Source organism: Ambystoma mexicanum, chromosome 2q (genome assembly GCF_040938575.1).
Source record: "Ambystoma mexicanum isolate Mex_15411 chromosome 2q, UKY_AmexF1_1, whole genome shotgun sequence".
NCBI classification, from domain to species: Eukaryota; Metazoa; Chordata; class Amphibia; order Caudata; family Ambystomatidae; genus Ambystoma; species Ambystoma mexicanum.
In genome coordinates, this window is record NC_090924.1 from 128,677,120 (window position 1) to 128,696,966 (window position 19,847).

The following is a 19,847-nucleotide window of genomic DNA, read 5'->3' on the forward strand; positions in this document are numbered from 1 at the left end:
TGGCCTCGAATCCTAAGGGGGGTGCAAACGCTGAGGACAATTCCGTCAAATGCTCAAAGGACCGTGGCTCGTTGGTCTAGGGGTATGATTCTCGCTTTGGGTGCGAGAGGTCCCGGGTTCAAATCCCGGACGAGCCCAATCAAGGTGGTTAACTTGAGCTCCTTTTTTTTGTTTTTTCAATGTTATTTTCATTGGACAGACTCTCTGGTTTTCTCGGTAAGCAGTAGTCGATGAACAATTCACTTCCTGAACCTCTTTGCGTGCCATGTCCTTGCGACAAGCACTTTGTGTTCTCTGTTAGCTCTCAGTAACATTCCTTGATTTGCTTGTGAGTTTTGGCCGTCCGATCTCAAAGTGGAAATATGTCCTTCCCTCTGTACGCTGCATAGGCCCTCAGCTGGCATACTTGTATATGTGCGCATGCTTGATAGGACGTATGTTTTAGGCTGGATTGTGTGAGCTTCAGGCGCAAGGCATTTGATTAGTCTTTAAGCAGGTCCACTTGCACTGCCCTTTGCACCTGTTCTCCCAGTCCCTACAAAGGTGAGCAAGCAGCTGTTTCTGTAGTGTAGTGGTTATCACGTTCGCCTCACACGCGAAAGGTCCCCGGTTCGAGACCGGGCAGAAACACTCTCTGCTGGCATTTTACACAAAATAGTTTTTTTCCCCTTTTGTCACACACAAATGTAAAGTATGAACTTATTTGCGTTCCCATGGAAATAGCATATGCTCTCAAGAGCTTGAGAAATACACTGGGAAGGCAAGCATCCTCACATGTATTCTGTATATGGGGCCAATAAAAAAATGCACGCGCTTGCATTTTGTGTATGTAATGTTGCAGAGCACAGAGAGGATTTATTTTCCCTACTGCTGGGTATTTGGGTCTCTGGGATCACAGTTGGGTCCGCTCCGTCCTCTGAAATGGTCCATATTAGTTACATAGGTTAGTGTACCAAAGAAATAATACATTTTCATATACAGCTTCTTCATTTCTGTGTTCTGAGGGATTACCAGTTGTAAGAAATGCACTTGCCGGTACAGTGATTCCCTGGCTTTCTCTGGCCCGAGAAAGCTTTTCCTCTGAAGTGGGAACAGAAGTTGGACTGCTTCTGCTGAACTTCCTGAAAGCAGAGCTGGCGGGAGGAGGGACTTTTTGAGTGCTGGGAAAATTTGAGCTGGAAATTTGCATCGGCTGGACAGAGATTGCTTGGAGCAGCCAAAATATAATAACGGCCATGGCGCTCAAGTAAAGCAGAAAGCTTTTAGTATACACCTTTTGCACTCTTGTCAACGAAGCAGGGCTCTGTGAATGCTCACCCTACGCAAGAAAAGAGAACAGACTTTGCTGGTGACCTAAATATATCTCGCCTGATCGAGCACGATCGAGCTCTGAGTGAGCAGCTGTGCAATGGTCATCTTTACCAAAGGGGAGATGCTGCTTTTTCCAGTGTCACGCCCATGCTCTCAGGGCTGGAGGGAGGAGGGCTGCTTTTTGTTTTTACAGGCAAAAGGAAAGGCCCAGCCCTCAGAGCTTCTGCCAATGCAGATCCCAGCAGGTGCAAAATAAAGGCTCTCCCCCACCTTGCCAGCTGCAGATTGATCAGAAGACTGCTAGTCTAGTGTGTTGGGCCACTTTCTCTCTTCTGTGTATCGTCCCCTCTTATTACATAAACAGCATAAGAGGAATAAAGGAAGGAAGGAAGGAAGGAAGGAAGGAAGGAACAGTGTATCGCAAGCACCTTCCACCCTGATGTCAATGGGCCACCAACCTTCGGGATGAGGAGGAGACCTGTGAAGACAGTCAGAGCGTGCCGACTGGGGCATTCATTTGGCTCATACACCGACAAGGCTTTCAGCGGCAGTAACAAACTTCAGGAATAGGCATTCTTGGCCTCGAATCCTAAGGGGGGTGCAAACGCTGAGGACAATTCCGTCAAATGCTCAAAGGACCGTGGCTCGTTGGTCTAGGGGTATGATTCTCGCTTTGGGTGCGAGAGGTCCCGGGTTCAAATCCCGGACGAGCCCAATCAAGGTGGTTAACTTGAGCTCCTTTTTTTTGTTTTTTCAATGTTATTTTCATTGGACAGACTCTCTGGTTTTCTCGGTAAGCAGTAGTCGATGAACAATTCACTTCCTGAACCTCTTTGCGTGCCATGTCCTTGCGACAAGCACTTTGTGTTCTCTGTTAGCTCTCAGTAACATTCCTTGATTTGCTTGTGAGTTTTGGCCGTCCGATCTCAAAGTGGAAATATGTCCTTCCCTCTGTACGCTGCATAGGCCCTCAGCTGGCATACTTGTATATGTGCGCATGCTTGATAGGACGTATGTTTTAGGCTGGATTGTGTGAGCTTCAGGCGCAAGGCATTTGATTAGTCTTTAAGCAGGTCCACTTGCACTGCCCTTTGCACCTGTTCTCCCAGTCCCTACAAAGGTGAGCAAGCAGCTGTTTCTGTAGTGTAGTGGTTATCACGTTCGCCTCACACGCGAAAGGTCCCCGGTTCGAGACCGGGCAGAAGCACTCTCTGCTGGCATTTTACACAAAATAGTTTTTTTCCCCTTTTGTCACACACAAATGTAAAGTATGAACTTATTTGCGTTCCCATGGAAATAGCATATGCTCTCAAGAGCTTGAGAAATACACTGGGAAGGCAAGCATCCTCACATGTATTCTGTATATGGGGCCAATAAAAAAATGCACGCGCTTGCATTTTGTGTATGTAATGTTGCAGAGCACAGAGAGGATTTATTTTCCCTACTGCTGGGTATTTGGGTCTCTGGGATCACAGTTGGGTCCGCTCCGTCCTCTGAAATGGTCCATATTAGTTACATAGGTTAGTGTACCAAAGAAATAATACATTTTCATATACAGCTTCTTCATTTCTGTGTTCTGAGGGATTACCAGTTGTAAGAAATGCACTTGCCGGTACAGTGATTCCCTGGCTTTCTCTGGCCCGAGAAAGCTTTTCCTCTGAAGTGGGAACAGAAGTTGGACTGCTTCTGCTGAACTTCCTGAAAGCAGAGCTGGCGGGAGGAGGGACTTTTTGAGTGCTGGGAAAATTTGAGCTGGAAATTTGCATCGGCTGGACAGAGATTGCTTGGAGCAGCCAAAATATAATAACGGCCATGGCGCTCAAGTAAAGCAGAAAGCTTTTAGTATACACCTTTTGCACTCTTGTCAACGAAGCTGGGCTCTGTGAATGCTCACCCTACGCAAGAAAAGAGAACAGACTTTGCTGGTGACCTAAATATATCTCGCCTGATCGAGCACGATCGAGCTCTGAGTGAGCAGCTGTGCAATGGTCATCTTTACCAAAGGGGAGATGCTGCTTTTTCCAGTGTCACGCCCATGCTCTCAGGGCTGGAGGGAGGAGGGCTGCTTTTTGTTTTTACAGGCAAAAGGAAAGGCCCAGCCCTCAGAGCTTCTGCCAATGCAGATCCCAGCAGGTGCAAAATAAAGGCTCTCCCCCACCTTGCCAGCTGCAGATTGATCAGAAGACTGCTAGTCTAGTGTGTTGGGCCACTTTCTCTCTTCTGTGTATCGTCCCCTCTTATTACATAAACAGCATAAGAGGAATAAAGGAAGGAAGGAAGGAAGGAAGGAACAGTGTATCGCAAGCACCTTCCACCCTGATGTCAATGGGCCACCAACCTTCGGGATGAGGAGGAGACCTGTGAAGACAGTCAGAGCGTGCCGACTGGGGCATTCATTTGGCTCATACACCGACAAGGCTTTCAGCGGCAGGAACAAACTTCAGGAATAGGCATTCTTGGCCTCGAATCCTAAGGGGGGTGCAAACGCTGAGGACAATTCCGTCAAATGCTCAAAGGACCGTGGCTCGTTGGTCTAGGGGTATGATTCTCGCTTTGGGTGCGAGAGGTCCCGGGTTCAAATCCCGGACGAGCCCAATCAAGGTGGTTAACTTGAGCTCCTTTTTTTTGTTTTTTCAATGTTATTTTCATTGGACAGACTCTCTGGTTTTCTCGGTAAGCAGTAGTCGATGAACAATTCACTTCCTGAACCTCTTTGCGTGCCATGTCCTTGCGACAAGCACTTTGTGTTCTCTGTTAGCTCTCAGTAACATTCCTTGATTTGCTTGTGAGTTTTGGCCGTCCGATCTCAAAGTGGAAATATGTCCTTCCCTCTGTACGCTGCATAGGCCCTCAGCTGGCATACTTGTATATGTGCGCATGCTTGATAGGACGTATGTTTTAGGCTGGATTGTGTGAGCTTCAGGCGCAAGGCATTTGATTAGTCTTTAAGCAGGTCCACTTGCACTGCCCTTTGCACCTGTTCTCCCAGTCCCTACAAAGGTGAGCAAGCAGCCGTTTCTGTAGTGTAGTGGTTATCACGTTCGCCTCACACGCGAAAGGTCCCCGGTTCGAGACCGGGCAGAAACACTCTCTGCTGGCATTTTACACAAAATAGTTTTTTTCCCCTTTTGTCACACACAAATGTAAAGTATGAACTTATTTGCGTTCCCATGGAAATAGCATATGCTCTCAAGAGCTTGAGAAATACACTGGGAAGGCAAGCATCCTCACATGTATTCTGTATATGGGGCCAATAAAAAAATGCACGCGCTTGCATTTTGTGTATGTAATGTTGCAGAGCACAGAGAGGATTTATTTTCCCTACTGCTGGGTATTTGGGTCTCTGGGATCACAGTTGGGTCCGCTCCGTCCTCTGAAATGGTCCATATTAGTTACATAGGTTAGTGTACCAAAGAAATAATACATTTTCATATACAGCTTCTTCATTTCTGTGTTCTGAGGGATTACCAGTTGTAAGAAATGCACTTGCCGGTACAGTGATTCCCTGGCTTTCTCTGGCCCGAGAAAGCTTTTCCTCTGAAGTGGGAACAGAAGTTGGACTGCTTCTGCTGAACTTCCTGAAAGCAGAGCTGGCGGGAGGAGGGACTTTTTGAGTGCTGGGAAAATTTGAGCTGGAAATTTGCATCGGCTGGACAGAGATTGCTTGGAGCAGCCAAAATATAATAACGGCCATGGCGCTCAAGTAAAGCAGAAAGCTTTTAGTATACACCTTTTGCACTCTTGTCAACGAAGCTGGGCTCTGTGAATGCTCACCCTACGCAAGAAAAGAGAACAGACTTTGCTGGTGACCTAAATATATCTCGCCTGATCGAGCACGATCGAGCTCTGAGTGAGCAGCTGTGCAATGGTCATCTTTACCAAAGGGGAGATGCTGCTTTTTCCAGTGTCACGCCCATGCTCTCAGGGCTGGAGGGAGGAGGGCTGCTTTTTGTTTTTACAGGCAAAAGGAAAGGCCCAGCCCTCAGAGCTTCTGCCAATGCAGATCCCAGCAGGTGCAAAATAAAGGCTCTCCCCCACCTTGCCAGCTGCAGATTGATCAGAAGACTGCTAGTCTAGTGTGTTGGGCCACTTTCTCTCTTCTGTGTATCGTCCCCTCTTATTACATAAACAGCATAAGAGGAATAAAGGAAGGAAGGAAGGAAGGAAGGAACAGTGTATCGCAAGCACCTTCCACCCTGATGTCAATGGGCCACCAACCTTCGGGATGAGGAGGAGACCTGTGAAGACAGTCAGAGCGTGCCGACTGGGGCATTCATTTGGCTCATACACCGACAAGGCTTTCAGCGGCAGGAACAAACTTCAGGAATAGGCATTCTTGGCCTCGAATCCTAAGGGGGGTGCAAACGCTGAGGACAATTCCGTCAAATGCTCAAAGGACCGTGGCTCGTTGGTCTAGGGGTATGATTCTCGCTTTGGGTGCGAGAGGTCCTGGGTTCAAATCCCGGACGAGCCCAATCAAGGTGGTTAACTTGAGCTCCTTTTTTTTGTTTTTTCAATGTTATTTTCATTGGACAGACTCTCTGGTTTTCTCGGTAAGCAGTAGTCGATGAACAATTCACTTCCTGAACCTCTTTGCGTGCCATGTCCTTGCGACAAGCACTTTGTGTTCTCTGTTAGCTCTCAGTAACATTCCTTGATTTGCTTGTGAGTTTTGGCCGTCCGATCTCAAAGTGGAAATATGTCCTTCCCTCTGTACGCTGCATAGGCCCTCAGCTGGCATACTTGTATATGTGCGCATGCTTGATAGGACGTATGTTTTAGGCTGGATTGTGTGAGCTTCAGGCGCAAGGCATTTGATTAGTCTTTAAGCAGGTCCACTTGCACTGCCCTTTGCACCTGTTCTCCCAGTCCCTACAAAGGTGAGCAAGCAGCTGTTTCTGTAGTGTAGTGGTTATCACGTTCGCCTCACACGCGAAAGGTCCCCGGTTCGAGACCGGGCAGAAGCACTCTCTGCTGGCATTTTACACAAAATAGTTTTTTTCCCCTTTTGTCACACACAAATGTAAAGTATGAACTTATTTGCGTTCCCATGGAAATAGCATATGCTCTCAAGAGCTTGAGAAATACACTGGGAAGGCAAGCATCCTCACATGTATTCTGTATATGGGGCCAATAAAAAAATGCACGCGCTTGCATTTTGTGTATGTAATGTTGCAGAGCACAGAGAGGATTTATTTTCCCTACTGCTGGGTATTTGGGTCTCTGGGATCACAGTTGGGTCCGCTCCGTCCTCTGAAATGGTCCATATTAGTTACATAGGTTAGTGTACCAAAGAAATAATACATTTTCATATACAGCTTCTTCATTTCTGTGTTCTGAGGGATTACCAGTTGTAAGAAATGCACTTGCCGGTACAGTGATTCCCTGGCTTTCTCTGGCCCGAGAAAGCTTTTCCTCTGAAGTGGGAACAGAAGTTGGACTGCTTCTGCTGAACTTCCTGAAAGCAGAGCTGGCGGGAGGAGGGACTTTTTGAGTGCTGGGAAAATTTGAGCTGGAAATTTGCATCGGCTGGACAGAGATTGCTTGGAGCAGCCAAAATATAATAACGGCCATGGCGCTCAAGTAAAGCAGAAAGCTTTTAGTATACACCTTTTGCACTCTTGTCAACGAAGCTGGGCTCTGTGAATGCTCACCCTACGCAAGAAAAGAGAACAGACTTTGCTGGTGACCTAAATATATCTCGCCTGATCGAGCACGATCGAGCTCTGAGTGAGCAGCTGTGCAATGGTCATCTTTACCAAAGGGGAGATGCTGCTTTTTCCAGTGTCACGCCCATGCTCTCAGGGCTGGAGGGAGGAGGGCTGCTTTTTGTTTTTACAGGCAAAAGGAAAGGCCCAGCCCTCAGAGCTTCTGCCAATGCAGATCCCAGCAGGTGCAAAATAAAGGCTCTCCCCCACCTTGCCAGCTGCAGATTGATCAGAAGACTGCTAGTCTAGTGTGTTGGGCCACTTTCTCTCTTCTGTGTATCGTCCCCTCTTATTACATAAACAGCATAAGAGGAATAAAGGAAGGAAGGAAGGAAGGAAGGAACAGTGTATCGCAAGCACCTTCCACCCTGATGTCAATGGGCCACCAACCTTCGGGATGAGGAGGAGACCTGTGAAGACAGTCAGAGCGTGCCGACTGGGGCATTCATTTGGCTCATACACCGACAAGGCTTTCAGCGGCAGGAACAAACTTCAGGAATAGGCATTCTTGGCCTCGAATCCTAAGGGGGGTGCAAACGCTGAGGACAATTCCGTCAAATGCTCAAAGGACCGTGGCTCGTTGGTCTAGGGGTATGATTCTCGCTTTGGGTGCGAGAGGTCCCGGGTTCAAATCCCGGACGAGCCCAATCAAGGTGGTTAACTTGAGCTCCTTTTTTTTGTTTTTTCAATGTTATTTTCATTGGACAGACTCTCTGGTTTTCTCGGTAAGCAGTAGTCGATGAACAATTCACTTCCTGAACCTCTTTGCGTGCCATGTCCTTGCGACAAGCACTTTGTGTTCTCTGTTAGCTCTCAGTAACATTCCTTGATTTGCTTGTGAGTTTTGGCCGTCCGATCTCAAAGTGGAAATATGTCCTTCCCTCTGTACGCTGCATAGGCCCTCAGCTGGCATACTTGTATATGTGCGCATGCTTGATAGGACGTATGTTTTAGGCTGGATTGTGTGAGCTTCAGGCGCAAGGCATTTGATTAGTCTTTAAGCAGGTCCACTTGCACTGCCCTTTGAACCTGTTCTCCCAGTCCCTACAAAGGTGAGCAAGCAGCTGTTTCTGTAGTGTAGTGGTTATCACGTTCGCCTCACACGCGAAAGGTCCCCGGTTCGAGACCGGGCAGAAACACTCTCTGCTGGCATTTTACACAAAATAGTTTTTTTCCCCTTTTGTCACACACAAATGTAAAGTATGAACTTATTTGCGTTCCCATGGAAATAGCATATGCTCTCAAGAGCTTGAGAAATACACTGGGAAGGCAAGCATCCTCACATGTATTCTGTATATGGGGCCAATAAAAAAATGCACGCGCTTGCATTTTGTGTATGTAATGTTGCAGAGCACAGAGAGGATTTATTTTCCCTACTGCTGGGTATTTGGGTCTCTGGGATCACAGTTGGGTCCGCTCCGTCCTCTGAAATGGTCCATATTAGTTACATAGGTTAGTGTACCAAAGAAATAATACATTTTCATATACAGCTTCTTCATTTCTGTGTTCTGAGGGATTACCAGTTGTAAGAAATGCACTTGCCGGTACAGTGATTCCCTGGCTTTCTCTGGCCCGAGAAAGCTTTTCCTCTGAAGTGGGAACAGAAGTTGGACTGCTTCTGCTGAACTTCCTGAAAGCAGAGCTGGCGGGAGGAGGGACTTTTTGAGTGCTGGGAAAATTTGAGCTGGAAATTTGCATCGGCTGGACAGAGATTGCTTGGAGCAGCCAAAATATAATAACGGCCATGGCGCTCAAGTAAAGCAGAAAGCTTTTAGTATACACCTTTTGCACTCTTGTCAACGAAGCTGGGCTCTGTGAATGCTCACCCTACGCAAGAAAAGAGAACAGACTTTGCTGGTGACCTAAATATATCTCGCCTGATCGAGCACGATCGAGCTCTGAGTGAGCAGCTGTGCAATGGTCATCTTTACCAAAGGGGAGATGCTGCTTTTTCCAGTGTCACGCCCATGCTCTCAGGGCTGGAGGGAGGAGGGCTGCTTTTTGTTTTTACAGGCAAAAGGAAAGGCCCAGCCCTCAGAGCTTCTGCCAATGCAGATCCCAGCAGGTGCAAAATAAAGGCTCTCCCCCACCTTGCCAGCTGCAGATTGATCAGAAGACTGCTAGTCTAGTGTGTTGGGCCACTTTCTCTCTTCTGTGTATCGTCCCCTCTTATTACATAAACAGCATAAGAGGAATAAAGGAAGGAAGGAAGGAAGGAAGGAACAGTGTATCGCAAGCACCTTCCACCCTGATGTCAATGGGCCACCAACCTTCGGGATGAGGAGGAGACCTGTGAAGACAGTCAGAGCGTGCCGACTGGGGCATTCATTTGGCTCATACACCGACAAGGCTTTCAGCGGCAGGAACAAACTTCAGGAATAGGCATTCTTGGCCTCGAATCCTAAGGGGGGTGCAAACGCTGAGGACAATTCCGTCAAATGCTCAAAGGACCGTGGCTCGTTGGTCTAGGGGTATGATTCTCGCTTTGGGTGCGAGAGGTCCCGGGTTCAAATCCCGGACGAGCCCAATCAAGGTGGTTAACTTGAGCTCCTTTTTTTTGTTTTTTCAATGTTATTTTCATTGGACAGACTCTCTGGTTTTCTCGGTAAGCAGTAGTCGATGAACAATTCACTTCCTGAACCTCTTTGCGTGCCATGTCCTTGCGACAAGCACTTTGTGTTCTCTGTTAGCTCTCAGTAACATTCCTTGATTTGCTTGTGAGTTTTGGCCGTCCGATCTCAAAGTGGAAATATGTCCTTCCCTCTGTACGCTGCATAGGCCCTCAGCTGGCATACTTGTATATGTGCGCATGCTTGATAGGACGTATGCTTTAGGCTGGATTGTGTGAGCTTCAGGCGCAAGGCATTTGATTAGTCTTTAAGCAGGTCCACTTGCACTGCCCTTTGCACCTGTTCTCCCAGTCCCTACAAAGGTGAGCAAGCAGCTGTTTCTGTAGTGTAGTGGTTATCACGTTCGCCTCACACTCGAAAGGTCCCCGGTTCGAGACCGGGCAGAAACACTCTCTGCTGGCATTTTACACAAAATAGTTTTTTTCCCCTTTTGTCACACACAAATGTAAAGTATGAACTTATTTGCGTTCCCATGGAAATAGCATATGCTCTCAAGAGCTTGAGAAATACACTGGGAAGGCAAGCATCCTCACATGTATTCTGTATATGGGGCCAATAAAAAAATGCACGCGCTTGCATTTTGTGTATGTAATGTTGCAGAGCACAGAGAGGATTTATTTTCCCTACTGCTGGGTATTTGGGTCTCTGGGATCACAGTTGGGTCCGCTCCGTCCTCTGAAATGGTCCATATTAGTTACATAGGTTAGTGTACCAAAGAAATAATACATTTTCATATACAGCTTCTTCATATCTGTGTTCTGAGGGATTACCAGTTGTAAGAAATGCACTTGCCGGTACAGTGATTCCCTGGCTTTCTCTGGCCTGAGAAAGCTTTTCCTCTGAAGTGGGAACAGAAGTTGGACTGCTTCTGCTGAACTTCCTGAAAGCAGAGCTGGCGGGAGGAGGGACTTTTTGAGTGCTGGGAAAATTTGAGCTGGAAATTTGCATCGGCTGGACAGAGATTGCTTGGAGCAGCCAAAATATAATAACGGCCATGGCGCTCAAGTAAAGCAGAAAGCTTTTAGTATACACCTTTTGCACTCTTGTCAACGAATCTGGGCTCTGTGAATGCTCACCCTACGCAAGAAAAGAGAACAGACTTTGCTGGTGACCTAAATATATCTCGCCTGATCGAGCACGATCGAGCTCTGAGTGAGCAGCTGTGCAATGGTCATCTTTACCAAAGGGGAGATGCTGCTTTTTCCAGTGTCACGCCCATGCTCTCAGGGCTAGAGGGAGGAGGGCTGCTTTTTGTTTTTACAGGCAAAAGGAAAGGCCCAGCCCTCAGAGCTTCTGCCAATGCAGATCCCAGCAGGTGCAAAATAAAGGCTCTCCCCCACCTTGCCAGCTGCAGATTGATCAGAAGACTGCTAGTCTAGTGTGTTGGGCCACTTTCTCTCTTCTGTGTATCGTCCCCTCTTATTACATAAACAGCATAAGAGGAATAAAGGAAGGAAGGAACAGTGTATCGCAAGCACCTTCCACCCTGATGTCAATGGGCCACCAACCTTCGGGATGAGGAGGAGACCTGTGAAGACAGTCAGAGCGTGCCGACTGGGGCATTCATTTGGCTCATACACCGACAAGGCTTTCAGCGGCAGGAACAAACTTCAGGAATAGGCATTCTTGGCCTCGAATCCTAAGGGGGGTGCAAACGCTGAGGACAATTCCGTCAAATGCTCAAAGGACCGTGGCTCGTTGGTCTAGGGGTATGATTCTCGCTTTGGGTGCGAGAGGTCCCGGGTTCAAATCCCGGACGAGCCCAATCAAGGTGGTTAACTTGAGCTCCTTTTTTTTGTTTTTTCAATGTTATTTTCATTGGACAGACTCTCTGGTTTTCTCGGTAAGCAGTAGTCGATGAACAATTCACTTCCTGAACCTCTTTGCGTGCCATGTCCTTGCGACAAGCACTTTGTGTTCTCTGTTAGCTCTCAGTAACATTCCTTGATTTGCTTGTGAGTTTTGGCCGTCCGATCTCAAAGTGGAAATATGTCCTTCCCTCTGTACGCTGCATAGGCCCTCAGCTGGCATACTTGTATATGTGCGCATGCTTGATAGGACGTATGTTTTAGGCTGGATTGTGTGAGCTTCAGGCGCAAGGCATTTGATTAGTCTTTAAGCAGGTCCACTTGCACTGCCCTTTGCACCTGTTCTCCCAGTCCCTACAAAGGTGAGCAAGCAGCTGTTTCTGTAGTGTAGTGGTTATCACGTTCGCCTCACACGCGAAAGGTCCCCGGTTCGAGACCGGGCAGAAACACTCTCTGCTGGCATTTTACACAAAATAGTTTTTTTCCCCTTTTGTCACACACAAATGTAAAGTATGAACTTATTTGCGTTCCCATGGAAATAGCATATGCTCTCAAGAGCTTGAGAAATACACTGGGAAGGCAAGCATCCTCACATGTATTCTGTATATGGGGCCAATAAAAAAATGCACGCGCTTGCATTTTGTGTATGTAATGTTGCAGAGCACAGAGAGGATTTATTTTCCCTACTGCTGGGTATTTGGGTCTCTGGGATCACAGTTGGGTCCGCTCCGTCCTCTGAAATGGTCCATATTAGTTACATAGGTTAGTGTACCAAAGAAATAATACATTTTCATATACAGCTTCTTCATTTCTGTGTTCTGAGGGATTACCAGTTGTAAGAAATGCACTTGCCGGTACAGTGATTCCCTGGCTTTCTCTGGCCCGAGAAAGCTTTTCCTCTGAAGTGGGAACAGAAGTTGGACTGCTTCTGCTGAACTTCCTGAAAGCAGAGCTGGCGGGAGGAGGGACTTTTTGAGTGCTGGGAAAATTTGAGCTGGAAATTTGCATCGGCTGGACAGAGATTGCTTGGAGCAGCCAAAATATAATAACGGCCATGGCGCTCAAGTAAAGCAGAAAGCTTTTAGTATACACCTTTTGCACTCTTGTCAACGAAGCTGGGCTCTGTGAATGCTCACCCTACGCAAGAAAAGAGAACAGACTTTGCTGGTGACCTAAATATATCTCGCCTGATCGAGCACGATCGAGCTCTGAGTGAGCAGCTGTGCAATGGTCATCTTTACCAAAGGGGAGATGCTGCTTTTTCCAGTGTCACGCCCATGCTCTCAGGGCTGGAGGGAGGAGGGCTGCTTTTTGTTTTTACAGGCAAAAGGAAAGGCCCAGCCCTCAGAGCTTCTGCCAATGCAGATCCCAGCAGGTGCAAAATAAAGGCTCTCCCCCACCTTGCCAGCTGCAGATTGATCAGAAGACTGCTAGTCTAGTGTGTTGGGCCACTTTCTCTCTTCTGTGTATCGTCCCCTCTTATTACATAAACAGCATAAGAGGAATAAAGGAAGGAAGGAAGGAAGGAAGGAACAGTGTATCGCAAGCACCTTCCACCCTGATGTCAATGGGCCACCAACCTTCGGGATGAGGAGGAGACCTGTGAAGACAGTCAGAGCGTGCCGACTGGGGCATTCATTTGGCTCATACACCGACAAGGCTTTCAGCGGCAGGAACAAACTTCAGGAATAGGCATTCTTGGCCTCGAATCCTAAGGGGGGTGCAAACGCTGAGGACAATTCCGTCAAATGCTCAAAGGACCGTGGCTCGTTGGTCTAGGGGTATGATTCTCGCTTTGGGTGCGAGAGGTCCCGGGTTCAAATCCCGGACGAGCCCAATCAAGGTGGTTAACTTGAGCTCCTTTTTTTTGTTTTTTCAATGTTATTTTCATTGGACAGACTCTCTGGTTTTCTCGGTAAGCAGTAGTCGATGAACAATTCACTTCCTGAACCTCTTTGCGTGCCATGTCCTTGCGACAAGCACTTTGTGTTCTCTGTTAGCTCTCAGTAACATTCCTTGATTTGCTTGTGAGTTTTGGCCGTCCGATCTCAAAGTGGAAATATGTCCTTCCCTCTGTACGCTGCATAGGCCCTCAGCTGGCATACTTGTATATGTGCGCATGCTTGATAGGACGTATGTTTTACGCTGGATTGTGTGAGCTTCAGGCGCAAGGCATTTGATTAGTCTTTAAGCAGGTCCACTTGCACTGCCCTTTGCACCTGTTCTCCCAGTCCCTACAAAGGTGAGCAAGCAGCTGTTTCTGTAGTGTAGTGGTTATCACGTTCGCCTCACACGCGAAAGGTCCCCGGTTCGAGACCGGGCAGAAACACTCTCTGCTGGCATTTTACACAAAATAGTTTTTTTCCCCTTTTGTCACACACAAATGTAAAGTATGAACTTATTTGCGTTCCCATGGAAATAGCATATGCTCTCAAGAGCTTGAGAAATACACTGGGAAGGCAAGCATCCTCACATGTATTCTGTATATGGGGCCAATAAAAAAATGCACGCGCTTGCATTTTGTGTATGTAATGTTGCAGAGCACAGAGAGGATTTATTTTCCCTACTGCTGGGTATTTGGGTCTCTGGGATCACAGTTGGGTCCGCTCCGTCCTCTGAAATGGTCCATATTAGTTACATAGGTTAGTGTACCAAAGAAATAATACATTTTCATATACAGCTTCTTCATTTCTGTGTTCTGAGGGATTACCAGTTGTAAGAAATGCACTTGCCGGTACAGTGATTCCCTGGCTTTCTCTGGCCCGAGAAAGCTTTTCCTCTGAAGTGGGAACAGAAGTTGGACTGCTTCTGCTGAACTTCCTGAAAGCAGAGCTGGCGGGAGGAGGGACTTTTTGAGTGCTGGGAAAATTTGAGCTGGAAATTTGCATCGGCTGGACAGAGATTGCTTGGAGCAGCCAAAATATAATAACGGCCATGGCGCTCAAGTAAAGCAGAAAGCTTTTAGTATACACCTTTTGCACTCTTGTCAACGAAGCTGGGCTCTGTGAATGCTCACCCTACGCAAGAAAAGAGAACAGACTTTGCTGGTGACCTAAATATATCTCGCCTGATCGAGCACGATCGAGCTCTGAGTGAGCAGCTGTGCAATGGTCATCTTTACCAAAGGGGAGATGCTGCTTTTTCCAGTGTCACGCCCATGCTCTCAGGGCTGGAGGGAGGAGGGCTGCTTTTTGTTTTTACAGGCAAAAGGAAAGGCCCAGCCCTCAGAGCTTCTGCCAATGCAGATCCCAGCAGGTGCAAAATAAAGGCTCTCCCCCACCTTGCCAGCTGCAGATTGATCAGAAGACTGCTAGTCTAGTGTGTTGGGCCACTTTCTCTCTTCTGTGTATCGTCCCCTCTTATTACATAAACAGCATAAGAGGAATAAAGGAAGGAAGGAAGGAAGGAAGGAAGGAAGGAAGGAACAGTGTATCGCAAGCACCTTCCACCCTGATGTCAATGGGCCACCAACCTTCGGGATGAGGAGGAGACCTGTGAAGACAGTCAGAGCGTGCCGACTGGGGCATTCATTTGGCTCATACACCGACAAGGCTTTCAGCGGCAGGAACAAACTTCAGGAATAGGCATTCTTGGCCTCGAATCCTAAGGGGGGTGCAAACGCTGAGGACAATTCCGTCAAATGCTCAAAGGACCGTGGCTCGTTGGTCTAGGGGTATGATTCTCGCTTTGGGTGCGAGAGGTCCCGGGTTCAAATCCCGGACGAGCCCAATCAAGGTGGTTAACTTGAGCTCCTTTTTTTTGTTTTTTCAATGTTATTTTCATTGGACAGACTCTCTGGTTTTCTCGGTAAGCAGTAGTCGATGAACAATTCACTTCCTGAACCTCTTTGCGTGCCATGTCCTTGCGACAAGCACTTTGTGTTCTCTGTTAGCTCTCAGTAACATTCCTTGATTTGCTTGTGAGTTTTGGCCGTCCGATCTCAAAGTGGAAATATGTCCTTCCCTCTGTACGCTGCATAGGCCCTCAGCTGGCATACTTGTATATGTGCGCATGCTTGATAGGACGTATGTTTTAGGCTGGATTGTGTGAGCTTCAGGCGCAAGGCATTTGATTAGTCTTTAAGCAGGTCCACTTGCACTGCCCTTTGCACCTGTTCTCCCAGTCCCTACAAAGGTGAGCAAGCAGCTGTTTCTGTAGTGTAGTGGTTATCACGTTCGCCTCACACGCGAAAGGTCCCCGGTTCGAGACCGGGCAGAAACACTCTCTGCTGGCATTTTACACAAAATAGTTTTTTTCCCCTTTTGTCACACACAAATGTAAAGTATGAACTTATTTGCGTTCCCATGGAAATAGCATATGCTCTCAAGAGCTTGAGAAATACACTGGGAAGGCAAGCATCCTCACATGTATTCTGTATATGGGGCCAATAAAAAAATGCACGCGCTTGCATTTTGTGTATGTAATGTTGCAGAGCACAGAGAGGATTTATTTTCCCTACTGCTGGGTATTTGGGTCTCTGGGATCACAGTTGGGTCCGCTCCGTCCTCTGAAATGGTCCATATTAGTTACATAGGTTAGTGTACCAAAGAAATAATACATTTTCATATACAGCTTCTTCATTTCTGTGTTCTGAGGGATTACCAGTTGTAAGAAATGCACTTGCCGGTACAGTGATTCCCTGGCTTTCTCTGGCCCGAGAAAGCTTTTCCTCTGAAGTGGGAACAGAAGTTGGACTGCTTCTGCTGAACTTCCTGAAAGCAGAGCTGGCGGGAGGAGGGACTTTTTGAGTGCTGGGAAAATTTGAGCTGGAAATTTGCATCGGCTGGACAGAGATTGCTTGGAGCAGCCAAAATATAATAACGGCCATGGCGCTCAAGTAAAGCAGAAAGCTTTTAGTATACACCTTTTGCACTCTTGTCAACGAAGCTGGGCTCTGTGAATGCTCACCCTACGCAAGAAAAGAGAACAGACTTTGCTGGTGACCTAAATATATCTCGCCTGATCGAGCACGATCGAGCTCTGAGTGAGCAGCTGTGCAATGGTCATCTTTACCAAAGGGGAGATGCTGCTTTTTCCAGTGTCACGCCCATGCTCTCAGGGCTGGAGGGAGGAGGGCTGCTTTTTGTTTTTACAGGCAAAAGGAAAGGCCCAGCCCTCAGAGCTTCTGCCAATGCAGATCCCAGCAGGTGCAAAATAAAGGCTCTCCCCCACCTTGCCAGCTGCAGATTGATCAGAAGACTGCTAGTCTAGTGTGTTGGGCCACTTTCTCTCTTCTGTGTATCGTCCCCTCTTATTACATAAACAGCATAAGAGGAATAAAGGAAGGAAGGAAGGAAGGAAGGAACAGTGTATCGCAAGCACCTTCCACCCTGATGTCAATGGGCCACCAACCTTCGGGATGAGGAGGAGACCTGTGAAGACAGTCAGAGCGTGCCGACTGGGGCATTCATTTGGCTCATACACCGACAAGGCTTTCAGCGGCAGGAACAAACTTCAGGAATAGGCATTCTTGGCCTCGAATCCTAAGGGGGGTGCAAACGCTGAGGACAATTCCGTCAAATGCTCAAAGGACCGTGGCTCGTTGGTCTAGGGGTATGATTCTCGCTTTGGGTGCGAGAGGTCCCGGGTTCAAATCCCGGACGAGCCCAATCAAGGTGGTTAACTTGAGCTCCTTTTTTTTGTTTTTTCAATGTTATTTTCATTGGACAGACTCTCTGGTTTTCTCGGTAAGCAGTAGTCGATGAACAATTCACTTCCTGAACCTCTTTGCGTGCCATGTCCTTGCGACAAGCACTTTGTGTTCTCTGTTAGCTCTCAGTAACATTCCTTGATTTGCTTGTGAGTTTTGGCCGTCCGATCTCAAAGTGGAAATATGTCCTTCCCTCTGTACGCTGCATAGGCCCTCAGCTGGCATACTTGTATATGTGCGCATGCTTGATAGGACGTATGTTTTAGGCTGGATTGTGTGAGCTTCAGGCGCAAGGCATTTGATTAGTCTTTAAGCAGGTCCACTTGCACTGCCCTTTGCACCTGTTCTCCCAGTCCCTACAAAGGTGAGCAAGCAGCTGTTTCTGTAGTGTAGTGGTTATCACGTTCGCCTCACACGCGAAAGGTCCCCGGTTCGAGACCGGGCAGAAACACTCTCTGCTGGCATTTTACACAAAATAGTTTTTTTCCCCTTTTGTCACACACAAATGTAAAGTATGAACTTATTTGCGTTCCCATGGAAATAGCATATGCTCTCAAGAGCTTGAGAAATACACTGGGAAGGCAAGCATCCTCACATGTATTCTGTATATGGGGCCAATAAAAAAATGCACGCGCTTGCATTTTGTGTATGTAATGTTGCAGAGCACAGAGAGGATTTATTTTCCCTACTGCTGGGTATTTGGGTCTCTGGGATCACAGTTGGGTCCGCTCCGTCCTCTGAAATGGTCCATATTAGTTACATAGGTTAGTGTACCAAAGAAATAATACATTTTCATATACAGCTTCTTCATTTCTGTGTTCTGAGGGATTACCAGTTGTAAGAAATGCACTTGCCGGTACAGTGATTCCCTGGCTTTCTCTGGCCCGAGAAAGCTTTTCCTCTGAAGTGGGAACAGAAGTTGGACTGCTTCTGCTGAACTTCCTGAAAGCAGAGCTGGCGGGAGGAGGGACTTTTTGAGTGCTGGGAAAATTTGAGCTGGAAATTTGCATCGGCTGGACAGAGATTGCTTGGAGCAGCCAAAATATAATAACGGCCATGGCGCTCAAGTAAAGCAGAAAGCTTTTAGTATACACCTTTTGCACTCTTGTCAACGAAGCTGGGCTCTGTGAATGCTCACCCTACGCAAGAAAAGAGAACAGACTTTGCTGGTGACCTAAATATATCTCGCCTGATCGAGCACGATCGAGCTCTGAGTGAGCAGCTGTGCAATGGTCATCTTTACCAAAGGGGAGATGCTGCTTTTTCCAGTGTCACGCCCATGCTCTCAGGGCTGGAGGGAGGAGGGCTGCTTTTTGTTTTTACAGGCAAAAGGAAAGGCCCAGCCCTCAGAGCTTCTGCCAATGCAGATCCCAGCAGGTGCAAAATAAAGGCTCTCCCCCACCTTGCCAGCTGCAGATTGATCAGAAGACTGCTAGTCTAGTGTGTTGGGCCACTTTCTCTCTTCTGTGTATCGTCCCCTCTTATTACATAAACAGCATAAGAGGAATAAAGGAAGGAAGGAAGGAAGGAAGGAACAGTGTATCGCAAGCACCTTCCACCCTGATGTCAATGGGCCACCAACCTTCGGGATGAGGAGGAGACCTGTGAAGACAGTCAGAGCGTGCCGACTGGGGCATTCATTTGGCTCATACACCGACAAGGCTTTCAGCGGCAGGAACAAACTTCAGGAATAGGCATTCTTGGCCTCGAATCCTAAGGGGGGTGCAAACGCTGAGGACAATTCCGTCAAATGCTCAAAGGACCGTGGCTCGTTGGTCTAGGGGTATGATTCTCGCTTTGGGTGCGAGAGGTCCCGGGTTCAAATCCCGGACGAGCCCAATCAAGGTGGTTAACTTGAGCTCCTTTTTTTTGTTTTTTCAATGTTATTTTCATTGGACAGACTCTCTGGTTTTCTCGGTAAGCAGTAGTCGATGAACAATTCACTTCCTGAACCTCTTTGCGTGCCATGTCCTTGCGACAAGCACTTTGTGTTCTCTGTTAGCTCTCAGTAACATTCCTTGATTTGCTTGTGAGTTTTGGCCGTCCGATCTCAAAGTGGAAATATGTCCTTCCCTCTGTACGCTGCATAGGCCCTCAGCTGGCATACTTGTATATGTGCGCATGCTTGATAGGACGTATGTTTTACGCTGGATTGTGTGAGCTTCAGGCGCAAGGCATTTGATTAGTCTTTAAGCAGGTCCACTTGCACTGCCCTTTGCACCTGTTCTCCCAGTCCCTACAAAGGTGAGCAAGCAGCTGTTTCTGTAGTGTAGTGGTTATCACGTTCGCCTCACACGCGAAAGGTCCCCGGTTCGAGACCGGGCAGAAACACTCTCTGCTGGCATTTTACACAAAATAGTTTTTTTCCCCTTTTGTCACACACAAATGTAAAGTATGAACTTATTTGCGTTCCCATGGAAATAGCATATGCTCTCAAGAGCTTGAGAAATACACTGGGAAGGCAAGCATCCTCACATGTATTCTGTATATGGGGCCAATAAAAAAATGCACGCGCTTGCATTTTGTGTATGTAATGTTGCAGAGCACAGAGAGGATTTATTTTCCCTACTGCTGGGTATTTGGGTCTCTGGGATCACATTTGGGTCCGCTCCGTCCTCTGAAATGGTCCATATTAGTTACATAGGTTAGTGTACCAAAGAAATAATACATTTTCATATACAGCTTCTTCATTTCTGTGTTCTGAGGGATTACCAGTTGTAAGAAATGCACTTGCCGGTAC

The 19,847-nt window shown here is 47.4% G+C and overlaps 22 non-coding genes across 22 annotated transcripts; all 22 read left to right on the plus strand.

Moving 5' to 3' along the window:
- Positions 1–65: 65 nt before the first annotated feature.
- Positions 66–137, plus strand: TRNAP-UGG (transfer RNA proline (anticodon UGG)). The gene has a single exon. It is a non-coding gene; the product is annotated as a tRNA-Pro (tRNA).
- A 420-nt stretch (positions 138–557) lies between these two features.
- On the plus strand, positions 558–630 carry TRNAV-CAC (transfer RNA valine (anticodon CAC)). The gene has a single exon. It is a non-coding gene; the product is annotated as a tRNA-Val (tRNA).
- Positions 631–1,953: 1,323 nt separating this feature from the next.
- Positions 1,954–2,025, plus strand: TRNAP-UGG (transfer RNA proline (anticodon UGG)). Its single transcript has one exon. It is a non-coding gene; the product is annotated as a tRNA-Pro (tRNA).
- A 420-nt stretch (positions 2,026–2,445) lies between these two features.
- On the plus strand, positions 2,446–2,518 carry TRNAV-CAC (transfer RNA valine (anticodon CAC)). The gene has a single exon. It is a non-coding gene; the product is annotated as a tRNA-Val (tRNA).
- A 1,315-nt stretch (positions 2,519–3,833) lies between these two features.
- TRNAP-UGG (transfer RNA proline (anticodon UGG)) lies at positions 3,834–3,905 on the plus strand. Its single transcript has one exon. It is a non-coding gene; the product is annotated as a tRNA-Pro (tRNA).
- Positions 3,906–4,325: 420 nt separating this feature from the next.
- Positions 4,326–4,398, plus strand: TRNAV-CAC (transfer RNA valine (anticodon CAC)). Its single transcript has one exon. It is a non-coding gene; the product is annotated as a tRNA-Val (tRNA).
- A 1,315-nt stretch (positions 4,399–5,713) lies between these two features.
- Positions 5,714–5,785, plus strand: TRNAP-UGG (transfer RNA proline (anticodon UGG)). The gene has a single exon. It is a non-coding gene; the product is annotated as a tRNA-Pro (tRNA).
- Positions 5,786–6,205: 420 nt separating this feature from the next.
- On the plus strand, positions 6,206–6,278 carry TRNAV-CAC (transfer RNA valine (anticodon CAC)). The gene has a single exon. It is a non-coding gene; the product is annotated as a tRNA-Val (tRNA).
- Positions 6,279–7,593: 1,315 nt separating this feature from the next.
- Positions 7,594–7,665, plus strand: TRNAP-UGG (transfer RNA proline (anticodon UGG)). Its single transcript has one exon. It is a non-coding gene; the product is annotated as a tRNA-Pro (tRNA).
- A 420-nt stretch (positions 7,666–8,085) lies between these two features.
- TRNAV-CAC (transfer RNA valine (anticodon CAC)) lies at positions 8,086–8,158 on the plus strand. The gene has a single exon. It is a non-coding gene; the product is annotated as a tRNA-Val (tRNA).
- A 1,315-nt stretch (positions 8,159–9,473) lies between these two features.
- On the plus strand, positions 9,474–9,545 carry TRNAP-UGG (transfer RNA proline (anticodon UGG)). Its single transcript has one exon. It is a non-coding gene; the product is annotated as a tRNA-Pro (tRNA).
- A 420-nt stretch (positions 9,546–9,965) lies between these two features.
- Positions 9,966–10,038, plus strand: TRNAV-CAC (transfer RNA valine (anticodon CAC)). Its single transcript has one exon. It is a non-coding gene; the product is annotated as a tRNA-Val (tRNA).
- Positions 10,039–11,341: 1,303 nt separating this feature from the next.
- TRNAP-UGG (transfer RNA proline (anticodon UGG)) lies at positions 11,342–11,413 on the plus strand. The gene has a single exon. It is a non-coding gene; the product is annotated as a tRNA-Pro (tRNA).
- A 420-nt stretch (positions 11,414–11,833) lies between these two features.
- TRNAV-CAC (transfer RNA valine (anticodon CAC)) lies at positions 11,834–11,906 on the plus strand. The gene has a single exon. It is a non-coding gene; the product is annotated as a tRNA-Val (tRNA).
- A 1,315-nt stretch (positions 11,907–13,221) lies between these two features.
- Positions 13,222–13,293, plus strand: TRNAP-UGG (transfer RNA proline (anticodon UGG)). The gene has a single exon. It is a non-coding gene; the product is annotated as a tRNA-Pro (tRNA).
- Positions 13,294–13,713: 420 nt separating this feature from the next.
- Positions 13,714–13,786, plus strand: TRNAV-CAC (transfer RNA valine (anticodon CAC)). The gene has a single exon. It is a non-coding gene; the product is annotated as a tRNA-Val (tRNA).
- Positions 13,787–15,113: 1,327 nt separating this feature from the next.
- Positions 15,114–15,185, plus strand: TRNAP-UGG (transfer RNA proline (anticodon UGG)). Its single transcript has one exon. It is a non-coding gene; the product is annotated as a tRNA-Pro (tRNA).
- A 420-nt stretch (positions 15,186–15,605) lies between these two features.
- On the plus strand, positions 15,606–15,678 carry TRNAV-CAC (transfer RNA valine (anticodon CAC)). Its single transcript has one exon. It is a non-coding gene; the product is annotated as a tRNA-Val (tRNA).
- A 1,315-nt stretch (positions 15,679–16,993) lies between these two features.
- On the plus strand, positions 16,994–17,065 carry TRNAP-UGG (transfer RNA proline (anticodon UGG)). Its single transcript has one exon. It is a non-coding gene; the product is annotated as a tRNA-Pro (tRNA).
- A 420-nt stretch (positions 17,066–17,485) lies between these two features.
- TRNAV-CAC (transfer RNA valine (anticodon CAC)) lies at positions 17,486–17,558 on the plus strand. Its single transcript has one exon. It is a non-coding gene; the product is annotated as a tRNA-Val (tRNA).
- Positions 17,559–18,873: 1,315 nt separating this feature from the next.
- TRNAP-UGG (transfer RNA proline (anticodon UGG)) lies at positions 18,874–18,945 on the plus strand. The gene has a single exon. It is a non-coding gene; the product is annotated as a tRNA-Pro (tRNA).
- Positions 18,946–19,365: 420 nt separating this feature from the next.
- TRNAV-CAC (transfer RNA valine (anticodon CAC)) lies at positions 19,366–19,438 on the plus strand. Its single transcript has one exon. It is a non-coding gene; the product is annotated as a tRNA-Val (tRNA).
- Positions 19,439–19,847: the final 409 nt, after the last annotated feature.